The 19,758-nt window shown below is 40.0% G+C and overlaps 1 long non-coding RNA gene across 2 annotated transcripts; it reads left to right on the top strand.

Annotated features, from left to right (window-relative positions):
* Nucleotides 1–341: 341 nt before the first annotated feature.
* On the top strand, nucleotides 342–19,176 carry LOC145233451 (uncharacterized). 2 transcript variants are annotated; one of them, XR_013861102.1, is made up of 4 exons: nucleotides 342–571; nucleotides 1,375–1,415; nucleotides 5,579–5,694; nucleotides 19,045–19,176. It is a non-coding gene; the product is annotated as an uncharacterized LOC145233451 (long non-coding RNA). The 2 variants fall into 2 exon arrangements; XR_013861101.1 differs by lacking the exons at nucleotides 342–571; nucleotides 1,375–1,415 and adding an exon at nucleotides 4,769–4,831 and having other exon boundaries at nucleotides 5,447–5,694.
* The last annotated feature ends 582 nt before the right edge of the window (nucleotides 19,177–19,758 follow it).

Raw genomic sequence — 19,758 nt, 5'->3', positions numbered from 1 at the left:
AAACATTACACAAGTCGTTAATCTTTTGAAGCAAATAAAAGCTAAAAAAAATAAGAAGTCATGTGAATTACCACAGCGCCAAAATTTTTGATTTAAACAGGGTGTTTTTTGGATTAAATTTGTTGCGTTAATTACAATCAATTGTTTTTAGTAAAATTAAAATTTGATAGATTTATTTTAAGAGCTGTTTTTATGCAATGCCACGTTTCCAAACAGTTTCAAAATCGATTTCAAAAAACTCCCCTAGTTACGGTTGGCTGCACAAAACTTATTCGAAAATCACGTTAGGTGTGTTTCCCGCCAAAGTCGCATTGAGTGATGTTTCCAAACTTTTATTAGTTTCTTTATGATGTCATAAACAAATTTGCATAGTATTTTGCAGCAAATTGCAACATTGTTTATGTAAATGTTGTAATTTATCTTATGGAAACAAGGTTTTAGTCCAATACAGTGCATTGTAATTAGTGACATGGGCTTGCAGCCTTGCACAGGCTTTAACTGGTTACTTCTTTCCTGAATCCTCCTCGAATGAGATCTGGAAAGTGTAGTGTTTATGACTAGATTATCTGTGGTAAGTGATACAATCATCCATTGTGCTGGTGTTGTGCACTGTTTGTGGCACATGTAAATGTATAAGTCAAGTCAAATGAGGTTCGAGAGTCAAGTCAAGTCTTTAGCGGTTCGAGTCAAGGCAAGTCCCAAAAAGTTTTTGCAAGAGAGATTAAAGGTTTAGATAGTTATTCAATTTGAATGGCTCATCGTGACTTTTTTACCTTTAAAATGGACACCACTTCATTACAGTGAAAAAATCCCATCAACATTCCTTTCTTAGAGTAGGGTCAATTTTAATAAAACGCATTATTTGACACTCATTAAACAGCGTTGAAAAGTCATTAAACTGTTCTAAGAAGTTTTGAGGTAAAAAGTAAACTTTAAAACTCATTAAACTGTTTAAGGAACCTTTTAAAAAACCCAAATTATATTTTACTGAATGCGCTAGAGCGTTTGTACAGTAATATAAGCGCTTAAAAGCGAATACTTTGCCTTGACATGAACTGCATTCGATTATGTTAAACCAATCAATAAGCACAGTCCAAGTCGAGTCTTTTCACTGCTGAGACTGAAGTCAAGTCTTTTAAAAGGGTGACTCAAGTTGGACTCTTCCATCACTGTTTAACATACTGCTAACATTTTGTGGTCACTAAGATTTTTCTTATTATTTCCTTCCTTCTAGGAGGGGCACAATTTGATTTCACCCTGTATTTTTCTCCAGTGGAGTTTGTCCATGCACTTTTAGCATGAGATATTTGATGGATTTGAATGAAACTTTTACAATTGGCCGAATTTGTCATATAGATTTTACACATTTTTCAGGCTGCCAGTCACAAGAAAGCATTTTTTTCTGAAAAATAAAGGTAAGTGCTACTTGATGTATGTTGGTTGTGGACGAGAAATAATTAGGTATTTCAATGAAATTTTTTTAGGTAGTAGTGGGTTGTCTTTAGCTGTATGTAGCCTGATGATGTCACTAGTTTGATGGTTGGTTTTTCCCCAAAAGGTCAAATTGTTAATTGATTTCAGAATCAAATATATTTTTCAAAAGTTTGTAAAAAAAAGCCATTTGTTGGGTGTTAAATGTTGTATATCACCCTGTAGCCCAATCAGTTGACCCAATAGCTCCTTAAATAAGCCATTTTTAAGCATTATCTAAGTTTGATAACATCTGGATAATTTGTAAATTGTTGTATTATTGGGTATTAATTGTTGTGTTTCACCCTAAAATCCCATCAGATACCCCACTGTCACGCAGAAATGTTTCAATTTATTTTAAAAAGTGTTTGAATTTAATAAAATTAACAGCTTGTATCTTTGGTCATTGTGAAGGGTCAATTGATGTGTTTACCTTAATAGCCCCCACCAATTACCACAGTAGCTTTCTAAAATGGGTCAATTTCACATAATGTCCTAATCGTTAAATTTTTTACGGTTTGTAAACTGTGGCATTGTTGGGTGCAATTTGTTGTGTTTTTGCTTATCAGCTACACCCATTAGTCCAATAATATAAATTTTGCATAGTGTTCATAATAGTTGATAAGAGAGCTGGTAGGATCCCCCCAAACAGTTAAACTATTTTTGCCACATGGCCGTTATTGAGTTTCACCCTGTTATCCTACCTGTTTGAAACTGACTTGGTTTAGGGCAGGGGTCTCAAAGCATGCGGCCCTCCAAGGGTTTTTGTGCGGCCCTCGAAGTAACTTTTAGAAGTTGTTTTACTGAGATGGAATACCGTGTCAGACCAGTGAGTTTACATTTCCATGATACAATCATTCTCTATTAGTGGTATATGCAACGTTTTAATTGATGATAGATATAGCCCATTTTTAGAATCAGTAATTGGGATTGTTGCGTAATATTTTTTACATTGTTGCGTCATTGCATGCTATTGTTTCCACACAAAGCAATAAAGCACGGTTGGCTCTTTCATTTTGCTACATTATATATATGTTGGTTACTTGTTACAATCTTGTAAATCTTTTTTAATGTAGTTAATATCATTAATGAACATTTTACTTCATCATACAATATGTTTGTTGTCATGGTACACTGTAACAAATGTTTCCATAGTGCAGCCCTCGACTTAACTTAAAAGTTTGTTTTTGGCCCTCAAAGCAGTTTGAGTTTGAGACCCCTGGTTTATCGGGACCCCCTTAGGTCCCCAAATCTAAAAAATGATTAATCAGTTACCATGCCAAAATTTTACAATGCAGTGTAGTAGTGATGGGAAGATACCAGGTTTTGAAGCGAGTACCGATACCGACACATCCCACTTAGCAGTTTTGTAAGTAATGTATGTGTTTGTCCACAGACAGTGACCGCGCTTATGTGGTAAAGCCAAGTGGATTGTTTAAAAAAAACTACTTCGTTTCACTCAAGTTCGCCTTCCCACTCAAGACAAAGTATACTAAACAATTAATTAATGATGGGATGATACCAGGTTTTGAAGCGAATACCGAGTACGAGTACCACATGTATAAACCTTCGATACCGAGTACGATTACTGAGTACTTAGTGTAGTGTTGTACTTAGTTGTATATCACTGGCTAATTTATCTGCCATGGTCAGGGGGCACACATACATGCCGAAAAATGTCTCCACATAAAAGCGAAAAAGATATAAACTGGCGAAATTTTGTGCTGTCCGAAGCAAATATTGGCATCAAAGTTGCCCGTATTCTTATGGTGTAAATCGGCCTTCGGTACTCACTCGTTGGTATCGAAAACTGAGACAAAATATTTCGATACCGAGTATTGATACCACTGAAATCGTTCGATACCGAGTACCGAGTACTCGTCCCATCACTACAGTGTAGACAATTTTGCATAAGTGAGGGCCTATAAATTTCTGTTTGCTGAAACAAACAGAAAATTATGGGACCCAAATTTTTATGGGATCCAATTTAAAACTAAAACGGGAAAATAAGTCTTTTTAAAATAAGTGTCAGTGTATGTTCAAAACCACATTTGCGAATAAGCCACTATTCTAGCTCCTTTTTGTCACTACAAGCCATGAATTTTAGTCTAGTGCTACATGTGTAACTGTGATTGGTTTGTTTTAATGCAATATTTTCTACTTGACACATAGAAAGATGACATCATTTCAGTAAACATTTTTTGTAGTTTTGTACAAAATTGAACAAAAAAAAAATCAGTTGTATGTTACTCAAGTTTGTGGGTTGTTTGGTTGATGTTTTTGCGCTATGGCAGTTAGGGGGTTGTTAACAGCCTTATGATGTCACAAGCATTAACTGTTGTTACTCAAAACACAAGCAGATTGGGTTCAAATTTTGCAGTATTATTAATTGAGTCATAGTGGTTTCATATTTTTTTAGTTTGTGTGTCAAACCCCATTAGTTACCCTACTAGGCCCCTAAAATCGTTAATTTTATTAAACAGTGTGGGAATTGGCTAAAATTTGGGTTTTGGGAAATTTTCCTATTTTTAGTTGTCGATTGTTGTGTTTACACTATTTTGCCACTAATTACCCTTTCTTTCCTTTAAAATAGAACATTACATAGCACAATCTTCAAACAATCTCTGAATTGAATCAGATTTATATAGTTTGTGTTTTTAATAGCATGATTACCTAAGCCCAGTACTGATTACTGTGTTTTACCTTGCAACACCAAACTTTATCATGGTTATCTCTGAATTGCATCATTTACAACTTTGTATGTGTCACATGGGGACACATGAGTTTCTGCTTGCAGAAACAACTAAGGTTATAAAAGATGGTTGGTAATATTGGAGTATGGGACCCACATAACATAAGTGTAGGAAACATATTAGCGTTTCAAAATACTTCATAGTGTATGTGACAAGGCAAAATGTGCTAAGTCCTACTTCTAGTTAATATGGGTTGTTTCTGCATGGCTACAGCATGGCGGGAGGTTATGGCAGGTTACTATACCATATTACAATTTGCAGAACATGGCTATGAATGATTTGTTGCATATTCATATCACCTTAATAATGTTACTAATTCACATAAACACATGTGTGGGCACCCATTTATTTTTGCTTTGGTTAATTGATGTATAAGTTTTTTTTATAGGACACAGAATATGAAAAACGGAAATTTATACGAAATCCGCCTTTCTAGTTTTCGTAGTTTATTTTTGAAAGCTAGCAATGTTAGAAAATTTACATTCAGAAAAAAATGAGCAAATCACAATACTGCTATTACATTTACAAGTTTACAATTGCATGAGTCTGGTTTAAGAAATAATCAACATTTCCAATGCTTTGGTTGGAAAGAAATCTCAAATTTTGTGGTTAGTGGTCTAGTTTTAGTGTTAAATGTTCAACAAAGTTTGGTTGTTTATTTGCAAAAAAACAATGCTTAAGTATGATTGTGCATCGAAATTTGCTGTGGGTCATCGACTTAATACACCCCATTCATTTTAATCAATTAGAAGATTTTTTGTGATTGCATGCAAAAAGTTAGTCCACAAAAGTATGGATAAGAAAAGTTAAAAGACTTTTCTGAATATTGCAAGAAATGGAAATTATAGGGGTTTGGAATCTTGAAACCCATGACATTGGGTAAAAAATAGTTCTTCCAACATTTTTAAATTAGTTTAAGAGTTGAAACTTGATTGATCTTGCAAGTTTGGGTTGATTATATTCAAATCCACAACAAAATTTTAAACCAAAAACAATCATGTGTGCATGGCGTTTTAAACTTTTGATGAAATAAACAGCATTAAACTGTAAATATCAAGTAAAATAATAAATCCATGAATGGTTGTTAAACTCATACATATTGCTCCAAGAGTTTTAACTGTTAAAATAGTGAAGTAAGATAAAAATGGTGTATGTCCACATAGTTTTGTTTGAGTGGTGCCGCGTGCAGTATCAAGGTCTAAAACTGTATTTTGACATCATAGGCCACATGTGTTGCCCCAAAAGGCTGCATGTGACATTTTGGACAACGGGTTACCTATCTCTACATCAACCTCTCTGCCGTCTTGCTGAGTGTACCGACCAACCAATTAAAAAATATCGTTTTCATCTACCAGAATTTTCGAAATACAACCGCAAGTAGATAGGAGATGAACAGTATGAAAAGGAATTCCCCCAAAATCTTCCTGGGTTTGGATTTATCTACATTGTCATTAAACGACTTTTAAACAAGGTACGTTTTTTATATTTTCATTTTAACACGTTCGATAGAAGGCAGAAACCGGCCTAAACCAGTTTGAAACCGAAATATTCTGGCGAAAACCCACTGAAAAGGCGATTTTTCTTCGAAATTTTGGGCCCCCAAAACCGATAAAAATGGAAAGGCTATAGCCTTAGGTTTTTTTTCAAAAATCGGGTGAAAATTTGTTGTTTTCCATTCCGGTTTAAACCGGTTTGGAGGTTCGGTAGGAGGCAGAAACCGGCCTAAACCAGTTTGAAACCAGAATATTCCGGCGAAAACCCACTGAAAAGGCGATTTTTCTTCGAAATTTTGGGCCCCCAAAACCGAAAAAATGGAAAGGCTATAGCCTTAGGGTTTTTTCAAAAATTACGTGAAAATTTGTTGTTTTCCATTCCGGTTTAAACCGGTTTGGAGGTTCGGTAGGAGGCAGAAACCGGCCCAAACCAGTTTGAAACCAGAATATTCCGGCGAAAACCCACTGAAAAGGCGATTTTTCTTCGAAATTTTGGGCCCCCAAAACCGATAAAACGGAAAGGCTATAGCCTTAGGGTTTTTTCAAAAATCAGGTGAAAATTTGTTGTTTTCCATTCCGGTTTAAACCGGTTTGGAGGTTCGGTAGGAGGCAGAAACCGGCCTAAACCAGTTTGAAACCAGTATATTCTGGCGAAAACCCACTGAAAAGGCGATTTTTCTTCGAAATTTTGGGCCCCAAAACCGAAAAAATGGAAAGGCTATAGCCTTAGGGTTTTTTCAAAAATTACGTGAAAATTTGTTGTTTTCCATTCCGGTTTAAACCGGTTTGGAGGTTCGGTAGGAGGCAGAAACCGGCCCAAACCAGTTTGAAACCAGAATATTCCGGCGAAAACCCACTGAAAAGGCGATTTTTCTTCGAAATTTTGGGCCCCCAAAACCGAAAAAATGGAAAGGCTATAGCCTTAGGGTTTTTTCAAAAATTACGTGAAAATTTGTTGTTTTCCATTCCGGTTTAAACCGGTTTGGAGGTTCGGTAGGAGGCAGAAACCGGCCCAAACCAGTTTGAAACCAGAATATTCCGGCGAAAACCCACTGAAAAGGCGATTTTTCTTCGAAATTTTGGGCCCCAAAACCGAAAAAATGGAAAGGCTATAGCCTTAGGGTTTTTTCAAAAATCGGGTGAAAATTTGTTGTTTTCCATTCCGGTTTAAACCGGTTTGGAGGTTCGGTAGGAGGCAGAAACCGGCCTAAACCAGTTTGAAACCAGAATATTTCGGCGAAAACCCACTGAAAAGGCGATTTTTCTTCGAAATTTTGGGCCCCAAAACCGAAAAAATGGAAAGGCTATAGCCTTAGGGTTTTTTCAAAAATTACGTGAAAATTTGTTGTTTTCCATTCCGGTTTAAACCGGTTTGGAGGTTCGGTAGGAGGCAGAAACCGGCCCAAACCAGTTTGAAACCAGAATATTCCGGCGAAAACCCACTGAAAAGGCGATTTTTCTTCGAAATTTTGGGCCCCCAAAACCGAAAAAATGGAAAGGCTATAGCCTTAGGGTTTTTTCAAAAATCAGGTGAAAATTTGTTGTTTTTCATTCCGGTTTAAACCGGTTTGGAGGTTCGGTAGGAGGCAGAAACCGGCCCAAACCAGTTTGAAACCAGAATATTCCGGCGAAAACCCACTGAAAAGGCGATTTTTCTTCGAAATTTTGGGCCCCCAAAACCGAAAAAATGGAAAGGCTATAGCCTTAGGGTTTTTTCAAAAATCAGGTGAAAATTTGTTGTTTTTCATTCCGGTTTAAACCGGTTTGGAGGTTCGGTAGGAGGCAGAAACCGGCCTAAACCAGTTTGAAACCAGAATATTCCGGCGAAAACCCACTGAAAAGGCGATTTTTCTTCGAAATTTTGGGCCCCCAAAACCGAAAAAATGGAAAGGCTATAGCCTTAGGGTTTTTTCAAAACTCGGGTGAAAATTTGTTGCTTCCAATTCCGGTTTGGAGGTTCGGTAGGAGGCAGAAACCGGCCTAAACCAGTTTGAAACCAGAATATTCCGGCGAAAACCCACTGAAAAGGCGATTTTTCTTCGAAATTTTGGGCCCCAAAACCGAAAAAATGGAAAGGCTATAGCCTTAGGGTTTTTTCAAAAATTACGTGAAAATTTGTTGCTTCCAATTCCGGTTTAAACCGGTTTGGAGGTTCGGTAGGAGGCAGAAACCGGCCTAAACCAGTTTGAAACCAGAATATTCCGGCGAAAACCCACTGAAAAGGCGATTTTTCTTCGAAATTTTGGGCCCCCAAAACCGAAAAAATGGAAAGGCTATAGCCTTAGGGTTTTTTCAAAAATCAGGTGAAAATTTGTTGTTTTCCATTCCGGTTTAAACCGGTTTGGAGGTTCGGTAGGAGGCAGAAACCGGCCTAAACCAGTTTGAAACCAGAATATTCTGGCGAAAACCCACTGAAAAGGCGATTTTTCTTCGAAATTTTGGGCCCCAAAACCGAAAAAATGGAAAGGCTATAGCCTTAGGGTTTTTTCAAAAATCAGGTGAAAATTTGTTGTTTTCCATTCCGGTTTAAACCGGTTTGGAGGTTCGGTAGGAGGCAGAAACCGGCCCAAACCAGTTTGAAACCAGAATATTCCGGCGAAAACCCACTGAAAAGGCGATTTTTCTTCGAAATTTTGGGCCCCCAAAACCGAAAAAATGGAAAGGCTATAGCCTTAGGGTTTTTTCAAAAATCAGGTGAAAATTTGTTGTTTTCCATTCCGGTTTAAACCGGTTTGGAGGTTCGGTAGGAGGCAGAAACCGGCCTAAACCAGTTTGAAACCAGAATATTCCGGCGAAAACCCACTGAAAAGGCGATTTTTCTTCGAAATTTTGGGCCCCAAAACCGATAAAACGGAAAGGCTATAGCCTTAGGGTTTTTCCAAAAATTACGTGAAAATTTGTTGTTTTCCATTCCGGTTTAAACCGGTTTGGAGGTTCGGTAGGAGGCAGAAACCGGGCTAAACCAGTTTGAAACCAGAATATTCCGGCGAAAACCCACTGAAAAGGCGATTTTTCTTCGAAATTTTGGGCCCCAAAACCGAAAAAATGGAAAGGCTATAGCCTTAGGGTTTTTTCAAAAATTACGTGAAAATTTGTTGCTTCCAATTCCGGTTTAAACCGGTTTGGAGGTTCGGTAGGAGGCAGAAACCGGCCTAAACCAGTTTGAAACCAGAATATTCCGGTGAAAACCCACTGAAAAGGCGATTTTTCTTCGAAATTTTGGGCCCCAAAACCGAAAAAATGGAAAGGCTATAGCCTTAGGGTTTTTTCATAAATCAGGTGAAAATTTGTTGTTTTCCATTCCGGTTTAAACCGGTTTGGAGGTTCGGTAGGAGGCAGAAACCGGCCCAAACCAGTTTGAAACCAGAATATTCCGGCGAAAACCCACTGAAAAGGCGACTTTTCTTCGAAATTTTGGGCCCCAAAACCGATAAAACGGAAAGGCTATAGCCTTAGGGTTTTTTCAAAAATTACGTGAAAATTTGTTGTTTTCCATTCCGGTTTAAACCGGTTTGGAGGTTCGGTAGGAGGCAGAAACCGGCCTAAACCAGTTTGAAACCAGAATATTCTGGCGAAAACCCACTGAAAAGGCGATTTTTCTTCGAAATTTTGGGCCCCAAAACCGATAAAACGGAAAGGCTATAGCCTTAGGGTTTTTTCAAAAATTACGTGAAAATTTGTTGTTTTCCATTCCGGTTTAAACCGGTTTGGAGGTTCGGTAGGAGGCAGAAACCGGCCCAAACCAGTTTGAAACCAGAATATTCCGGCGAAAACCCACTGAAAAGGCGATTTTTCTTCGAAATTTTGGGCCCCCAAAACCGAAAAAATGGAAAGGCTATAGCCTTAGGGTTTTTTCAAAAATCAGGTGAAAATTTGTTGTTTTCCATTCCGGTTTAAACCGGTTTGGAGGTTCGGTAGGAAGCAGAAACCGGCCTAAACCAGTTTGAAACCAGAATATTCCGGCGAAAACCCACTGAAAAGGCGATTTTTCTTCGAAATTTTGGGCCCCCAAAACCGAAAAAATGGAAAGGCTATAGCCTTAGGGTTTTTTCAAAACTCGGGTGAAAATTTGTTGCTTCCAATTCCGGTTTAAACCTGTTTGGAGGTTCGGTAGGAGGCAGAAACCGGCCTAAACCAGTTTGAAACCAGAATATTCCGGCGAAAACCCACTGAAAAGGCGATTTTTCTTCGAAATTTTGGGCCCCAAAACCGAAAAAATGGAAAGGCTATAGCCTTAGGGTTTTTTCAAAAATTACGTGAAAATTTGTTGCTTCCAATTCCGGTTTAAACCGGTTTGGAGGTTCGGTAGGAGGCAGAAACCGGCCTAAACCAGTTTGAAACCAGAATATTCCGGCGAAAACCCACTGAAAAGGCGATTTTTCTTCGAAATTTTGGGCCCCCAAAACCGAAAAAATGGAAAGGCTATAGCCTTAGGGTTTTTTCAAAACTCGGGTGAAAATTTGTTGCTTCCAATTCCGGTTTAAACCTGTTTGGAGGTTCGGTAGGAGGCAGAAACCGGCCTAAACCAGTTTGAAACCAGAATATTCCGGCGAAAACCCACTGAAAAGGCGATTTTTCTTCGAAATTTTGGGCCCCAAAACCGAAAAAATGGAAAGGCTATAGCCTTAGGGTTTTTTCAAAAATTACGTGAAAATTTGTTGCTTCCAATTCCGGTTTAAACCGGTTTGGAGGTTCGGTAGGAGGCAGAAACCGGCCTAAACCAGTTTGAAACCAGAATATTCCGGCGAAAACCCACTGAAAAGGCGATTTTTCTTCGAAATTTTGGGCCCCCAAAACCGAAAAAATGGAAAGGCTATAGCCTTAGGGTTTTTTCAAAAATCAGGTGAAAATTTGTTGTTTTCCATTCCGGTTTAAACCGGTTTGGAGGTTCGGTAGGAGGCAGAAACCGGCCTAAACCAGTTTGAAACCAGAATATTCTGGCGAAAACCCACTGAAAAGGCGATTTTTCTTCGAAATTTTGGGCCCCAAAACCGAAAAAATGGAAAGGCTTTTTTCAAAAATCAGGTGAAAATTTGTTGTTTTCCATTCCGGTTTAAACCGGTTTGGAGGTTCGGTAGGAGGCAGAAACCGGCCCAAACCAGTTTGAAACCAGAATATTCCGGCGAAAACCCACTGAAAAGGCGATTTTTCTTCGAAATTTTGGGCCCCCAAAACCGAAAAAATGGAAAGGCTATAGCCTTAGGGTTTTTTCAAAAATTACGTGAAAATTTGTTGCTTCCAATTCCGGTTTAAACCGGTTTGGAGGTTCGGTAGGAGGCAGAAACCGGCCTAAACCAGTTTGAAACCAGAATATTCCGGCGAAAACCCACTGAAAAGGCGATTTTTCTTCGAAATTTTGGGCCCCCAAAACCGAAAAAATGGAAAGGCTATAGCCTTAGGGTTTTTTCAAAAATCAGGTGAAAATTTGTTGTTTTCCATTCCGGTTTAAACCGGTTTGGAGGTTCGGTAGGAGGCAGAAACCGGGCTAAACCAGTTTGAAACCAGAATATTCCGGCGAAAACCCACTGAAAAGGCGATTTTTCTTCGAAATTTTGGGCCCCAAAACCGAAAAAATGGAAAGGCTATAGCCTTAGGGTTTTTTCAAAAATTACGTGAAAATTTGTTGCTTCCAATTCCGGTTTAAACCGGTTTGGAGGTTCGGTAGGAGGCAGAAACCGGCCTAAACCAGTTTGAAACCAGAATATTCCGGCGAAAACCCACTGAAAAGGCGATTTTTCTTCGAAATTTTGGGCCCCCAAAACCGAAAAAATGGAAAGGCTATAGCCTTAGGGTTTTTTCAAAAATCGGGTGAAAATTTGTTGTTTTCCATTCCGGTTTAAACCGGTTTGGAGGTTCGGTAGGAGGCAGAAACCGGCCTAAACCAGTTTGAAACCAGAATATTCTGGCGAAAACCCACTGAAAAGGCGATTTTTCTTCGAAATTTTGGGCCCCAAAACCGAAAAAATGAAAAGGCTATAGCCTTAGGGTTTTTTCAAAAATCAGGTGAAAATTTGTTGTTTTCCATTCCGGTTTAAACCGGTTTGGAGGTTCGGTAGGAGGCAGAAACCGGCCCAAACCAGTTTGAAACCAGAATATTCCGGCGAAAACCCACTGAAAAGGCGATTTTTCTTCGAAATTTTGGGCCCCAAAACCGATAAAACGGAAAGGCTATAGCCTTAGGGTTTTTTCAAAAATTACGTGAAAATTTGTTGTTTTCCATTCCGGTTTAAACCGGTTTGGAGGTTCGGTAGGAGGCAGAAACCGGCCTAAACCAGTTTGAAACCAGAATATTCCGGCGAAAACCCACTGAAAAGGCGATTTTTCTTCGAAATTTTGGGCCCCAAAACCGAAAAAATGGAAAGGCTATAGCCTTAGGGTTTTTTCAAAAATTACGTGAAAATTTGTTGCTTCCAATTCCGGTTTAAACCGGTTTGGAGGTTCGGTAGGAGGCAGAAACCGGCCTAAACCAGTTTGAAACCAGAATATTCCGGCGAAAACCCACTGAAAAGGCGATTTTTCTTCGAAATTTTGGGCCCCAAAACCGAAAAAATGGAAAGGCTATAGCCTTAGGGTTTTTTCAAAAATTACGTGAAAATTTGTTGCTTCCAATTCCGGTTTAAACCGGTTTGGAGGTTCGGTAGGAGGCAGAAACCGGCCTAAACCAGTTTGAAACCAGAATATTCCGGCGAAAACCCACTGAAAAGGCGATTTTTCTTCGAAATTTTGGGCCCCCAAAACCGAAAAAATGGAAAGGCTATAGCCTTAGGGTTTTTTCAAAACTCGGGTGAAAATTTGTTGCTTCCAATTCCGGTTTAAACCTGTTTGGAGGTTCGGTAGGAGGCAGAAACCGGCCTAAACCAGTTTGAAACCAGAATATTCCGGCGAAAACCCACTGAAAAGGCGATTTTTCTTCGAAATTTTGGGCCCCAAAACCGAAAAAATGGAAAGGCTATAGCCTTAGGGTTTTTTCAAAAATTACGTGAAAATTTGTTGCTTCCAATTCCGGTTTAAACCGGTTTGGAGGTTCGGTAGGAGGCAGAAACCGGCCTAAACCAGTTTGAAACCAGAATATTCCGGCGAAAACCCACTGAAAAGGCGATTTTTCTTCGAAATTTTGGGCCCCCAAAACCGAAAAAATGGAAAGGCTATAGCCTTAGGGTTTTTTCAAAAATCAGGTGAAAATTTGTTGTTTTCCATTCCGGTTTAAACCGGTTTGGAGGTTCGGTAGGAGGCAGAAACCGGCCTAAACCAGTTTGAAACCAGAATATTCTGGCGAAAACCCACTGAAAAGGCGATTTTTCTTCGAAATTTTGGGCCCCAAAACCGAAAAAATGGAAAGGCTTTTTTCAAAAATCAGGTGAAAATTTGTTGTTTTCCATTCCGGTTTAAACCGGTTTGGAGGTTCGGTAGGAGGCAGAAACCGGCCCAAACCAGTTTGAAACCAGAATATTCCGGCGAAAACCCACTGAAAAGGCGATTTTTCTTCGAAATTTTGGGCCCCCAAAACCGAAAAAATGGAAAGGCTATAGCCTTAGGGTTTTTTCAAAAATCAGGTGAAAATTTGTTGTTTTCCATTCCGGTTTAAACCGGTTTGGAGGTTCGGTAGGAGGCAGAAACCGGCCTAAACCAGTTTGAAACCAGAATATTCCGGCGAAAACCCACTGAAAAGGCGATTTTTCTTCGAAATTTTGGGCCCCAAAACCGAAAAAATGGAAAGGCTATAGCCTTAGGGTTTTTTCAAAAATTACGTGAAAATTTGTTGCTTCCAATTCCGGTTTAAACCGGTTTGGAGGTTCGGTAGGAGGCAGAAACCGGCCTAAACCAGTTTGAAACCAGAATATTCCGGCGAAAACCCACTGAAAAGGCGATTTTTCTTCGAAATTTTGGGCCCCCAAAACCGAAAAAATGGAAAGGCTATAGCCTTAGGGTTTTTTCAAAAATCAGGTGAAAATTTGTTGTTTTCCATTCCGGTTTAAACCGGTTTGGAGGTTCGGTAGGAGGCAGAAACCGGGCTAAACCAGTTTGAAACCAGAATATTCCGGCGAAAACCCACTGAAAAGGCGATTTTTCTTCGAAATTTTGGGCCCCAAAACCGAAAAAATGGAAAGGCTATAGCCTTAGGGTTTTTTCAAAAATTACGTGAAAATTTGTTGCTTCCAATTCCGGTTTAAACCGGTTTGGAGGTTCGGTAGGAGGCAGAAACCGGCCTAAACCAGTTTGAAACCAGAATATTCCGGCGAAAACCCACTGAAAAGGCGATTTTTCTTCGAAATTTTGGGCCCCCAAAACCGAAAAAATGGAAAGGCTATAGCCTTAGGGTTTTTTCAAAAATCGGGTGAAAATTTGTTGTTTTCCATTCCGGTTTAAACCGGTTTGGAGGTTCGGTAGGAGGCAGAAACCGGCCTAAACCAGTTTGAAACCAGAATATTCTGGCGAAAACCCACTGAAAAGGCGATTTTTCTTCGAAATTTTGGGCCCCAAAACCGAAAAAATGAAAAGGCTATAGCCTTAGGGTTTTTTCAAAAATCAGGTGAAAATTTGTTGTTTTCCATTCCGGTTTAAACCGGTTTGGAGGTTCGGTAGGAGGCAGAAACCGGCCCAAACCAGTTTGAAACCAGAATATTCCGGCGAAAACCCACTGAAAAGGCGATTTTTCTTCGAAATTTTGGGCCCCAAAACCGATAAAACGGAAAGGCTATAGCCTTAGGGTTTTTTCAAAAATTACGTGAAAATTTGTTGTTTTCCATTCCGGTTTAAACCGGTTTGGAGGTTCGGTAGGAGGCAGAAACCGGCCTAAACCAGTTTGAAACCAGAATATTCCGGCGAAAACCCACTGAAAAGGCGATTTTTCTTCGAAATTTTGGGCCCCAAAACCGAAAAAATGGAAAGGCTATAGCCTTAGGGTTTTTTCAAAAATTACGTGAAAATTTGTTGCTTCCAATTCCGGTTTAAACCGGTTTGGAGGTTCGGTAGGAGGCAGAAACCGGCCTAAACCAGTTTGAAACCAGAATATTCCGGCGAAAACCCACTGAAAAGGCGATTTTTCTTCGAAATTTTGGGCCCCAAAACCGAAAAAATGGAAAGGCTATAGCCTTAGGGTTTTTTCAAAAATTACGTGAAAATTTGTTGCTTCCAATTCCGGTTTAAACCGGTTTGGAGGTTCGGTAGGAGGCAGAAACCGGCCTAAACCAGTTTGAAACCAGAATATTCCGGCGAAAACCCACTGAAAAGGCGATTTTTCTTCGAAATTTTGGGCCCCCAAAACCGAAAAAATGGAAAGGCTATAGCCTTAGGGTTTTTTCAAAAATCGGGTGAAAATTTGTTGTTTTCCATTCCGGTTTAAACCGGTTTGGAGGTTCGGTAGGAGGCAGAAACCGGCCTAAACCAGTTTGAAACCAGAATATTCCGGCGAAAACCCACTGAAAAGGCGATTTTTCTTCGAAATTTTGGGCCCCAAAACCGAAAAAATGGAAAGGCTATAGCCTTAGGGTTTTTTCAAAAATTACGTGAAAATTTGTTGCTTCCAATTCCGGTTTAAACCGGTTTGGAGGTTCGGTAGGAGGCAGAAACCGGCCTAAACCAGTTTGAAACCAGAATATTCCGGCGAAAACCCACTGAAAAGGCGATTTTTCTTCGAAATTTTGGGCCCCCAAAACCGAAAAAATGGAAAGGCTATAGCCTTAGGGTTTTTTCAAAAATCGGGTGAAAATTTGTTGTTTTCCATTCCGGTTTAAACCGGTTTGGAGGTTCGGTAGGAGGCAGAAACCGGCCTAAACCAGTTTGAAACCAGAATATTCTGGCGAAAACCCACTGAAAAGGCGATTTTTCTTCGAAATTTTGGGCCCCAAAACCGAAAAAATGGAAAGGCTATAGCCTTAGGGTTTTTTCAAAAATCAGGTGAAAATTTGTTGTTTTCCATTCCGGTTTAAACCGGTTTGGAGGTTCGGTAGGAGGCAGAAACCGGCCCAAACCAGTTTGAAACCAGAATATTCCGGCGAAAACCCACTGAAAAGGCGATTTTTCTTCGAAATTTTGGGCCCCAAAACCGATAAAACGGAAAGGCTATAGCCTTAGGGTTTTTTCAAAAATTACGTGAAAATTTGTTGTTTTCCATTCCGGTTTAAACCGGTTTGGAGGTTCGGTAGGAGGCAGAAACCGGCCTAAACCAGTTTGAAACCAGAATATTCCGGCGAAAACCCACTGAAAAGGCGATTTTTCTTCGAAATTTTGGGCCCCAAAACCGAAAAAATGGAAAGGCTATAGCCTTAGGGTTTTTTCAAAAATTACGTGAAAATTTGTTGCTTCCAATTCCGGTTTAAACCGGTTTGGAGGTTCGGTAGGAGGCAGAAACCGGCCTAAACCAGTTTGAAACCAGAATATTCCGGCGAAAACCCACTGAAAAGGCGATTTTTCTTCGAAATTTTGGGCCCCAAAACCGAAAAAATGGAAAGGCTATAGCCTTAGGGTTTTTTCAAAAATTACGTGAAAATTTGTTGCTTCCAATTCCGGTTTAAACCGGTTTGGAGGTTCGGTAGGAGGCAGAAACCGGCCTAAACCAGTTTGAAACCAGAATATTCCGGCGAAAACCCACTGAAAAGGCGATTTTTCTTCGAAATTTTGGGCCCCCAAAACCGAAAAAATGGAAAGGCTATAGCCTTAGGGTTTTTTCAAAAATCGGGTGAAAATTTGTTGTTTTCCATTCCGGTTTAAACCGGTTTGGAGGTTCGGTAGGAGGCAGAAACCGGCCTAAACCAGTTTGAAACCAGAATATTCCGGCGAAAACCCACTGAAAAGGCGATTTTTCTTCGAAATTTTGGGCCCCAAAACCGAAAAAATGGAAAGGCTATAGCCTTAGGGTTTTTTCAAAAATTACGTGAAAATTTGTTGCTTCCAATTCCGGTTTAAACCGGTTTGGAGGTTCGGTAGGAGGCAGAAACCGGCCTAAACCAGTTTGAAACCAGAATATTCCGGCGAAAACCCACTGAAAAGGCGATTTTTCTTCGAAATTTTGGGCCCCCAAAACCGAAAAAATGGAAAGGCTATAGCCTTAGGGTTTTTTCAAAAATCGGGTGAAAATTTGTTGTTTTCCATTCCGGTTTAAACCGGTTTGGAGGTTCGGTAGGAGGCAGAAACCGGCCTAAACCAGTTTGAAACCAGAATATTCTGGCGAAAACCCACTGAAAAGGCGATTTTTCTTCGAAATTTTGGGCCCCAAAACCGAAAAAATGAAAAGGCTATAGCCTTAGGGTTTTTTCAAAAATCAGGTGAAAATTTGTTGTTTTCCATTCCGGTTTAAACCGGTTTGGAGGTTCGGTAGGAGGCAGAAACCGGCCCAAACCAGTTTGAAACCAGAATATTCCGGCGAAAACCCACTGAAAAGGCGATTTTTCTTCGAAATTTTGGGCCCCAAAACCGATAAAACGGAAAGGCTATAGCCTTAGGGTTTTTTCAAAAATTACGTGAAAATTTGTTGTTTTCCATTCCGGTTTAAACCGGTTTGGAGGTTCGGTAGGAGGCAGAAACCGGCCTAAACCAGTTTGAAACCAGAATATTCCGGCGAAAACCCACTGAAAAGGCGATTTTTCTTCGAAATTTTGGGCCCCAAAACCGAAAAAATGGAAAGGCTATAGCCTTAGGGTTTTTTCAAAAATTACGTGAAAATTTGTTGCTTCCAATTCCGGTTTAAACCGGTTTGGAGGTTCGGTAGGAGGCAGAAACCGGCCTAAACCAGTTTGAAACCAGAATATTCCGGCGAAAACCCACTGAAAAGGCGATTTTTCTTCGAAATTTTGGGCCCCCAAAACCGAAAAAATGGAAAGGCTATAGCCTTAGGGTTTTTCCAAAAATTACGTGAAAATTTGTTGTTTTCCATTCCGGTTTAAACCGGTTTGGAGGTTCGGTAGGAAGCAGAAACCGGCCTAAACCAGTTTGAAACCAGAATATTCCGGCGAAAACCCACTGAAAAGGCGATTTTTCTTCGAAATTTTGGGCCCCAAAACCGAAAAAATGGAAAGGCTATAGCCTTAGGGTTTTTTCAAAAATTACGTGAAAATTTGTTGCTTCCAATTCCGGTTTAAACCGGTTTGGAGGTTCGGTAGGAGGCAGAAACCGGCCTAAACCAGTTTGAAACCAGAATATTCCGGCGAAAACCCACTGAAAAGGCGATTTTTCTTCGAAATTTTGGGCCCCCAAAACCGAAAAAATGGAAAGGCTATAGCCTTAGGGTTTTTTCAAAAATCAGGTGAAAATTTGTTGTTTTCCATTCCGGTTTAAACCGGTTTGGAGGTTCGGTAGGAGGCAGAAACCGGCCCAAACCAGTTTGAAACCAGAATATTCCGGCGAAAACCCACTGAAAAGGCGATTTTTCTTCGAAATTTTGGGCCCCCAAAACCGAAAAAATGGAAAGGCTATAGCCTTAGGGTTTTTTCAAAAATCAGGTGAAAATTTGTTGTTTTCCATTCCGGTTTAAACCGGTTTGGAGGTTCGGTAGGAGGCAGAAACCGGCCTAAACCAGTTTGAAACCAGAATATTCCGGCGAAAACCCACTGAAAAGGCGATTTTTCTTCGAAATTTTGGGCCCCAAAACCGATAAAACGGAAAGGCTATAGCCTTAGGGTTTTTCCAAAAATTACGTGAAAATTTGTTGTTTTCCATTCCGGTTTAAACCGGTTTGGAGGTTCGGTAGGAAGCAGAAACCGGCCTAAACCAGTTTGAAACCAGAATATTCTGGCGAAAACCCACTGAAAAGGCGATTTTTCTTCGAAATTTTGGGCCCCAAAACCGATAAAACGGAAAGGCTATAGCCTTAGGGTTTTTTCAAAAATCAGGTGAAAATTTGTTGCTTCCAATTCCGGTTTGGAGGTTCGGTAGGAGGCAGAAACCGGCCTAAACCAGTTTGAAACCAGAATATTCCGGCGAAAACCCACTGAAAAGGCGATTTTTCTTCGAAATTTTGGGCCCCAAAACCGATAAAACGGAAAGGCTATAGCCTTAGGGTTATTTCAAAAATTACGTGAAAATTTGTTGTTTTCCATTCCGGTTTAAACCGGTTTGGAGGTTCGGTAAGAGGCAGAAACCGGCCCAAACCAGTTTGAAACCAGAATATTCCGGCGAAAACCCACTGAAACGTCGATTTTTCTTCGAAATTTTGGGCCCCCAAAACCGATAAAACGGAAAGGCTATTTTTTTTCAAAAAACCGGGTGAAAATTTGTTGCTTTCCATTCCGGTTTAAACCGGTTGGAGGTTTGATAGGAGGCAGAAACCGGCCCAAACCAGTTTGAAACCATTTCCAGTGCAAAGGCATTTTTTTCCAATTTTATTTTTTCAGATTACTGACTGATGGCATCTCATCTCTGAAAGTCCATACGGTCCGTTGATCTTCGGATTTTCTGCTTTGCGTTGTATTTTATTGTGAAATAATTTGGCGCGTTTCAAAAAATAATAAACTTGGATCAAGATACCCCCTTTTTTTACTGTACCCAGTTTTTGTAGGTGCGCCCCCCCTCTTATTTAGTGTACAACTTCTCTTTGGGCAATTCCTTTGCAACTTAAGTAGTGTACAACCCCCTCTTTTGGCTCCACCTGTTACTAGTGTACTGTGTTCTTCATGAAACAATACACTCACCAGAAACATCAGTGCATTTGCTTGCCACTAACAAGATTTCCAGAATTTGCCGCAAAAGAATGTCTTACACCCGAAAATTGGGTGAGCCATCGACTTACATCCGTTATGGATGCAAGAGGTTATGTGTGGAGCAGTGTATAGAACACCCGAAAAGGAGGGTGAAACACTGCCTAGTCTAAGTTAAAGTAAGTGTTGGACGCAGTGAACACCCGAATGGAGGGCAAAGCACCGTCTAGTCTAAGTTGAAGTGGGTGTAAGGTGCAGAGCACACCCGGAAAGGGGGTGAAGCACTGCATAGTCTAAGTTAAAATAGGTGTAATGTGGGTGAAGCACTGCTCAATCTAAGTTAGGCGTTAAGTAGAGCAGAGGACACCCAGAAAGGTGGGTGAAGCACTGCCTAATCTAAGTTAAAGTAGG

The sequence above is a fragment of the Phallusia mammillata genome, chromosome 6 (assembly GCF_965637545.1).
Source record: "Phallusia mammillata chromosome 6, kaPhaMamm4.hap1.1, whole genome shotgun sequence".
Lineage (NCBI taxonomy): Eukaryota > Metazoa > Chordata > Ascidiacea > Phlebobranchia > Ascidiidae > Phallusia > Phallusia mammillata.
This window is presented reverse-complemented; position numbering and strand designations above follow the sequence as displayed.